Source organism: Terrapene carolina, unplaced genomic scaffold, assembly GCF_002925995.2.
Source record: "Terrapene carolina triunguis isolate 2854851 unplaced genomic scaffold, T_m_triunguis-2.0 Scaffold33956, whole genome shotgun sequence".
In the NCBI taxonomy this organism is placed as follows: domain Eukaryota; kingdom Metazoa; phylum Chordata; order Testudines; family Emydidae; genus Terrapene; species Terrapene triunguis.
The window spans coordinates 831,013-838,465 of NW_020698307.1; the positions used below are offsets into that span (position 1 = coordinate 831,013).

The 7,453-nt window shown below is 54.6% G+C and overlaps 1 pseudogene; it reads left to right on the top strand.

Moving 5' to 3' along the window:
• The window catches only part of LOC112125718, a 183,098-nt pseudogene extending 176,204 nt beyond the window's left edge, over window positions 1-6,894 (top strand).
• The last annotated feature ends 559 nt before the right edge of the window (window positions 6,895-7,453 follow it).

Sequence of the window (7,453 nt, forward strand, 5' to 3'; positions counted from 1 at the left end):
TGGAAAATAACTTTACAGGGTAATCAAACTTAAAGAGCTCAGAGGACCCCCCTCTAGCCTTAGGTTCAAAGTACAGCAAACAGAGATAAACACTCTAGTAAAAGGTACATTTACAAGTTGAGAAAACAAAGGAAAACTAACACGCCTTGCCTGGCTGTTTACTTACAAGTTTGAAATATGAGAGACTTGTTTAAAAAGATGTGGAGAACCTGGATTGATGTCTGGTCCCTCTCAGTCCCAAGAGCGAACAACCCCCTTAACAAAGAGCACAAACAAAAGCCTTTCCCCCCCCCCTCAAGATTTGAAAGTATCTTGTCCCCTTATTGGTCCTTTGGGTCAGGTGTCAGCCAGGTTACCCGAGCTTCTTAACCCTTTACAGGTAAAAGGACTTTGGAGTCTCTGGCCAGGAGGGATTTTAGTACTGTACACAGGAGAGCTGTTACCCTTCCCTTTATAGTTATGACACCAGGGTAGCTGGGAGCAGCTTCTGGCTTTGCCTCCTTAGTACTGGGGTGAGGGGGAGAGGATCGAAAAACTGCTGAACATGCACAGATGTTGCAGGGAACAGGGTGAAGCAGGGGGAGATTTGTGCTGATCCCAGAGTTTGAGTGTCAGATGTTCCAGTGATGCCATTGGGTGGTTTGGGCAGCATCATTTGCAAGGCCTGGTCTACCCTTAAATCTGTTGCTGGTACAGTAATGGGGATTGGGGGATGGGGGGTGATTTTTCTGGTGACATTTTTATACTAGCAAAAGCTCCAGTGCAGACACAGTTCTACTGGCAAAGAAGTGAAATGAAACGCTCTGTAGAGCCTGGACAAGACTTTGTGCCATTTCCCATGACCCCCGCTTTCCCCGTGTCCCTGTCCTGCCCCTATCCCTGTGTCTCTCTGTGCACCCCAGAGGCAGACAGAAGTGGAGAGGCAGCTGATGGTGTCCAAGTGTGAACGGCTGCGCCAGTTCCTGGCTGAACAAGAGCCTCTCCTGCTGGCCCGGCTGGGAGAGCCGGATGAGGAGATTGGGAGGAGGAGGGAGGAAAACGCCACACGCCTGTGCGAGGAGATTTCCCAGCTCAGCGCCCTGATCACGGAGCTGGAGGGGAAGTGTCAGCAGCTGGTGCCGGAATTGCTGCAGTTGAGACTGTGTCAGACGCACCCAGAGCCCAGTGCAGGGAGGGGATGGCCCCTGAGTCATTCAGAGCTCACAGGGTAACTCAGTGCAGAGAGCACAGCCTGGGGTGTCTGCGGGGCCAGGGGATGCAGGGAGACAGGAGTTTGGGCAATTGGGGAGGCAGGGGGAAGCTGGTGAAAGGCTGTTCCAGCCCCGGGGCTCAGGGCAGGGGGCCTGGCCGTCCCTGCAGAGCTGGTGTGAAAGAGGCTCTCTTCCCACTAGCACAGCCCTTTAGTGCCTCCACCCCCCAGGAAGAGCAGCCTATGGGGCTGGGAGAGCAGAGTGACCCGTCTGGGCAAGGGTGCCGGGCGGGGCTATGGGCACTGACTCTCAGCTCTGTCTCTCCTTCCTCTCTAGGGTGTCAGAAGCGCCATGAGCAGGTATGTCCAGGCTCCGTCTGCCCCTCACGCCCCGTCGTGCTGGGAAGAGACTCGGAGACCAGGCTATAGACCCAGTCCCCAGTGCCCCAACTATGGGACAGTCTCACCCTCTGGATCCAGCTACCCTCCGTCCCCATCGCCTTGGGGCTGCTGCCGCTGTGGCTGTGTGATCCACCCTAGGGAGGGGATTGCCCCACTGCTCTGGGCTGGAGAACCCTCCCTGGGGGCCAGGTTGGCTCAGGGGATCATTAATGGGGCTGGGATTTGGTCACCCCAAGGGCCCAGCTGGGACCTGGCCCCAGCTCTGTCATGTCCCAAAGCCTGTCCCATATGCGGGAGACCTGTGGGGAAAGACCTGAGTGTCCCAGGCAAGGCAGTATTCATGTCCTAGTAGGGCAGTATTCATGTCCCAGAACCCCCCACCACACGGGGAGTGACCAGACCCCTTGGAGGCTGAGAGGAGAAGCCAAGGAGAGTCTGGGTCTGGAGAATGGGCCCCTCTCTCAGCCCTGGGAGCGGCCCCTCTAGGTCCTGGTGGGGCACATGGTCCGGGCTGGATGTGAGGGGAGCTGGGGCTGGCACTGCCCGGGCTGTGTTTTCTCTGGATGGAGAGAGGCCGCCAGTCCTGAGGGCTGGGCCCCGGCAGATTGTGCAGGCACTAAATTCCCTGGGCAGCAGAGGACATGGCCCTGTTAGCTCTGCCTGTGGCCCAGCTCCCACCCATTCCCCTTTTTGACTTTGTGGGGGGTGGGAACTTAGGGCCGAGGAGGGAGAGGAATAAACGCACTTGTGTCTCTGCAGGGGTGAGAAGGCGACCTCTCTGCATCCGGCACCTGAGTCCTCTAAGCTGGAAAAGAGAATCCGGGATTTCCCTCGAGAGAACAATCTCCAGGAGGCTGTGACGGGATTCCTGGGTAAGGGACGTTGCTGTTGATTTCTCTCTCATTGTATTGGGGCAGGTGAGTGGCTCCCCCAAGGCAAGCTGCTACTGTTGGAAGTGACAGTACCTGATGTTTGAGTTATTGTCAGTGTCTGTGTGTTCATATTCCCCATGCATCAGAGCTGGACTCTGAGCCCTGTGTCCCACCCCAGAGGGGCCCAGATCTTGGGAGAGCCCTTGGGGTCCCAGCTTCCCTGGCTGCACAGATTGGGGACCCATCAGGAGATAATTCATAATCACTGCTCTGTGTGCCCAGTGCTGCCTCCTGCTCTGTCCCTGGCCAGCTGAGCGCAGGGGCTGGTGATCTTGGCTGTATTTGTTGTTCACAATTGTCATTGTGAACAACACTGATTTGCTAAGTCTCTCTGATTTGCGGCTCGATGCTCCAGTTCTGTAATTCGGGTCTGAAATTCTGCAATGGGAGTTGGGGGGTTGAATGTGGAGCCGCGGTGCTGGGCTGTGACTGTCTGTTCTGGAATCGGGAGTTCATTGGGTATTTTTGTGCTGGTTAGTTAAACCCAGTCACATCAGCCTTCAGAGAAGTGCAATCCAAAAGGGCATGAAAAGGCCAAGCCGCGTTTGCTGAGAAACCCCAGTGACTCCTCCTGGGGAGGCTCTGGTGGATTTCTGAGCTCAGGGAAGCTGTTCTGAGCAGAGGGAAGATTTCCCATAAAGATGCTAATGGCTGAGAACAGGAACTTGGAGTGAAAGTGCCTCCTCCGCTGTCACTGTCCCTGTGGCCGCACCCTCCTGCTGTGCAAGGAGACAGTCTCCCTCCAATGCATACTGCGCGGGGTCAACATTAATAACTGATTGATGAGAGTTGTTATCACAGACTCAGGGCCAGAATCTCGGCTCCCTGGATGTCAATGGAGATTCCCTGATTGACACCAGCTGAGCATCTGGACCCTAGTGTCTGAGCAGATTTTCAGAGGTATTTTGGTTCGTAATGATTCAAACAGGCGCCTGGTGGGATTTTCAGAAGCCCCAGAGCAGGTTAGGCACCTAACTCCCATTGGTGTCCATAGGAGTTGTGCACCTCCCCTGTTCTGGCACTTGTGAAAATCCCAGAGGCTTCTCTGCAGGGTTAGGTGCTGAAATGCCTATGAGAAACTGCCTCCTTGGCCTTAGTCCCCATTGTCCCTATCGCATTGTCTAACAGAGCTGTGACTTCTAGTCCTGGGGACACTGACCCACGCCAGTGATGGGCTTTTCTCTCTTTCCTTCCAGAGGGGCTGGCTGCAGAGAAAGGTGAGAATCCTGGGTCACTGTTCTAGGGCACAGGGCACAACAGATGCTGGGAGCCTGTTCCCCTTTATGGAGCAGCCCCTGGGTTGGGCGGGTGTGGTGTGATCTGCACAGGAGAGAAACCCAGCCGATGAACGTGGGACAGAGGGGCAGTTGGAGCCTGTTGAACCCTGGTCTGTTGTGAGATGGTGCAGAGCTGGGTGCTGTGAGGAGCAGCCCATGTACGTACCTGATCCCTGCTCTGGGTGACTCTGCTGGGTGAATTCTCACCTCTCTCTCTCTGCTGGTTGTTCCAGGACTCAGAAGAGCCTAAGGATTCACAGGTAACTGAAGTTGATCTTGTGGGGGAGGGGATACACCCCCAATGGGGGAGGATGAGCAATAACAGACCCTAGGGCCCACCCCTGTGCAGGGACAACACAGGAGGGGTGAAAGCAGCACCATGACCCCAGCCCAGCTTCAAACCAAACACACAGGTAAAATAAACAAACATTTATTAACTACAAAGATAAATTTTAAGTGATTATAAGTCAAAGCAGATTTGGTCAAATGAAATGAAAGCAAAACACATTCTAAGCTGATCTTAACACTTTCAGTGCCCTTGCAAACTTAGACGCTTCTCACCACAGGCTGGCTGGTTGCTCTTTAGCCAGGCTCTCCCCTTTGATCAGTGCTTCAATTGCTTGGTGTAGTGTCTGCAGATGTAGGAGGAAGAGCATGGCAAACGTCTCTCCCTGTTATCATGTTCTTTCTTCCCCCTTGGCTTCGACCCCCTTCAGAGTCGGGTGAACATTACCTCATTGCAGTCCCAAACTGACCTAAGGAAGGGGAGTGACTCACTCGAGAGTCCAACAGATCCTTGTGTTGCTGCCTAGGCCAGTGTCCTTTGTTCCTGTGAGGCTGGGCTGGGTTTGCCCCATACCTGCCCTGATGAGGTGTGAACTGCCTCTCTGCTCTTGGAGAGTTTTTGCCTGGGCTTATTTTAAGCCATGAGGATACATTTTCAGCTTCATAACTATATACATGAAATTATAACCTATAATATTACTATAACAATTATTGTAACATCACTATAACAACAATTACTATAACAACAATGCTCAGTGCACCATGAGTCTTCTGAAGACACCCAACATGACAAACTTTGCACTGGATGCCACACAATCATTTTACGAGGATGAACATGGGGGTACTGGGTGTTCCCCCGAGGTACAGAGCATCACACCCAAACCTCTCTTTGCTGCCCTAGGGTCCGCCTTATCCACTCCCCTCTGTCTGTCCCCCTTGTGCTTACCTATTCCCTGGTCCCCCATGCCCCCTGGTGCCTGCCCCTCCCCCTTCTCTCCTTGCATCCACCCCTCTGCTCACCCCCCCCGCCTCCTGGTGCCTACCTCTTCCCTCACCCCCTGTCCTCCTGGCACCTACCCCTACCATCCTCCCTCTCTCACTCTTAATGGCTGCCCCTTCTCTCACTCTCCTTTGCCCCCTGAGATCTGCCCCTTCCTTCCCCTCATCTCCCTCTTGGTGCCCACCCCACCCCTCGCTCCTCCCATGCCCTTCTGGCGCCTGCCCCTCCCCTCACCCCCTTTGTCACTGCACCTTCCCTCGCTTTGCCGAATTCGTGCCCATCCCTTCCCTCACTCCCTCCTGTGCTCCTCTTGCCCTTGGCACCAGCCCCTCTCCCCCCCCCCTTCCAATGCCCCTCTACCTCCCTGGTGCCTGCCCCTTCCCTCTGTCCCCCCCTCATGCTTCAGTGTCCACCTCTTCTCTTGTCCCCCCTTTGGATCCCAGGTGTCCACTCCTCCCCTCTCTCCCCTTGGCACCAGCCCCTCCCCTCACCCACTCTGTACCCCCTGCTGACTGCCCCTCCTCTTCCCCTTTAGTACCCTGGCATCCACTTCTCCCATCACCCCCCTCTGTCCCCTTGACACCTGCCCCTCCCCTCACCCTGCTCTGCCCTTCAGTGACTGCCACTGCCCCAGCCACCTCCTCTGCCCCTGGGCTGCTGCCTCACTCTGTCCCCCTGATGCCTGCCTGTTCCCTTCTCCCCGGCCCCATGCTACTGGTGCCTGCCCCACTCCTCATCCTCCCCACTGCCTGGCACCTGACCCTCTCCTCGACCCCCCTCTGCTCCCCTGGAGCCCACCCTTCTCCTCATTTCCCCTGCCCCTTGGACCTCCCCATTCCCTTACACTCCTCTTCCCCCTGGTGCCTGCCCCTTCTCTGTGACCCCAGGGTCTGTCCTCTTCTCCCTGGTGCCCATACATCCCCTCACCCCCCACAGTCCTCAGGAACCTGCCCCTCCCTTCACCCCCATCCTCTGTCCTCCTAGTGCATGCTCCCTTGTGCCTGTCCCTCCTCTCTCCCCCTCCCCTTTCCTCTCCCAGCATCAGCTTGTCCCTTCCCTTCCCCCACCCCCACTGACACCTTTCCACCCCCCTCCCCCACTCCTCCTGTGCTTGGGCCCTGACTCCCCTTAAAGGGCAACAACCCCCCAGCACAGCGATTAAAGGGGACACAGGTTAATTTCCCTTTGATCCCAGTGACCAGCCCCTGTCCCCCCGGCTCTGACTCTGTGACTCTCTCCCCAGTGGATGTGACTCTGGATCCAGACACGGCTCATCCCAAACTTGTCCTCTCTGAGGATCGAAAACACGTGAGAAGTAGAGACACATGCCAGGATCTGCCCGACAACCCTGAGATATTTGATACTCATCCCTGTGTCCTGGGCTCTGAGGGGTTCACGGGCGGGCGGCATTACTGAGAGGTGGAGGTGGGAGGCAAGACTGGATGGACTCTGGGAGTTTGTAGGGAATCTGTGAGCAGGAAGGGGAAGGTCACAGCATCACCTAGGAATGGATACTGGGTCATGCGGCTGAGGGATGGGGAATACGAGGTCCTCACCTCCCCCTCAGCCCCCCTCCCCGTGAGCATCAGGCCCAGCCGGGTGGGGATTTTCCTGGACTATGAGGTGGGCAAGGTCTCATTTTATAATGTGACTGACAAGTCCCATCTCTTCACATTCACTGGCACCTTCTCCAGGACACTCCACCCTTATTTCTATCCTGGTCGCAATGCTGGGGGTAAAAACGCGGCTCCCCTGATCATCTGCCCGGTCCCAGCTCAGGCTGGAGGGAATCTCTGTCCATTACGGTGACACCCGTGGCACAGACTGTCCCCTCCCAGTGCTCCTGCTCTTCCTGCCCCCAGTGGTGGGGGACAGTTACTGCAGCAACTGGACTTTTTGTGCTGACCGGACACTACCAGTTTCCCTTTTCAACTGGAGGTTCCAGTCGAAAACTGGACACCTGGCAACCCCCAGCCCCCACCTTCCCCCGTCCCCTGCCCCAGGGGTAGCAGATGGTGGTGGATAGGGTCATTCACTCCTGTCAGAATTTTCTACCCCTCTGAAATCTCAATGTAAAATATGAAAAAAAAAGATTATTCAAATTTAGAAAATATTATTGTAACAAGGTGTAAATACAAGAATATTTTCATTTACATTTCAACAGTATTTCAAAAACAAGCATTTAAACATATTTTTAGAAATGGAATTATTTACATTTATTTTTTTATTCTTCCCTCAAATCTATGTTGAAGTTTAACTTCTCTAAATAACATCATTTGTATTTCAACTGTGGAATTTCAAGAAATCCAAAATATTTATCTTAATAAAATAGACTATTCAATTGTCAGACTGGGTTGCTCAATTACAA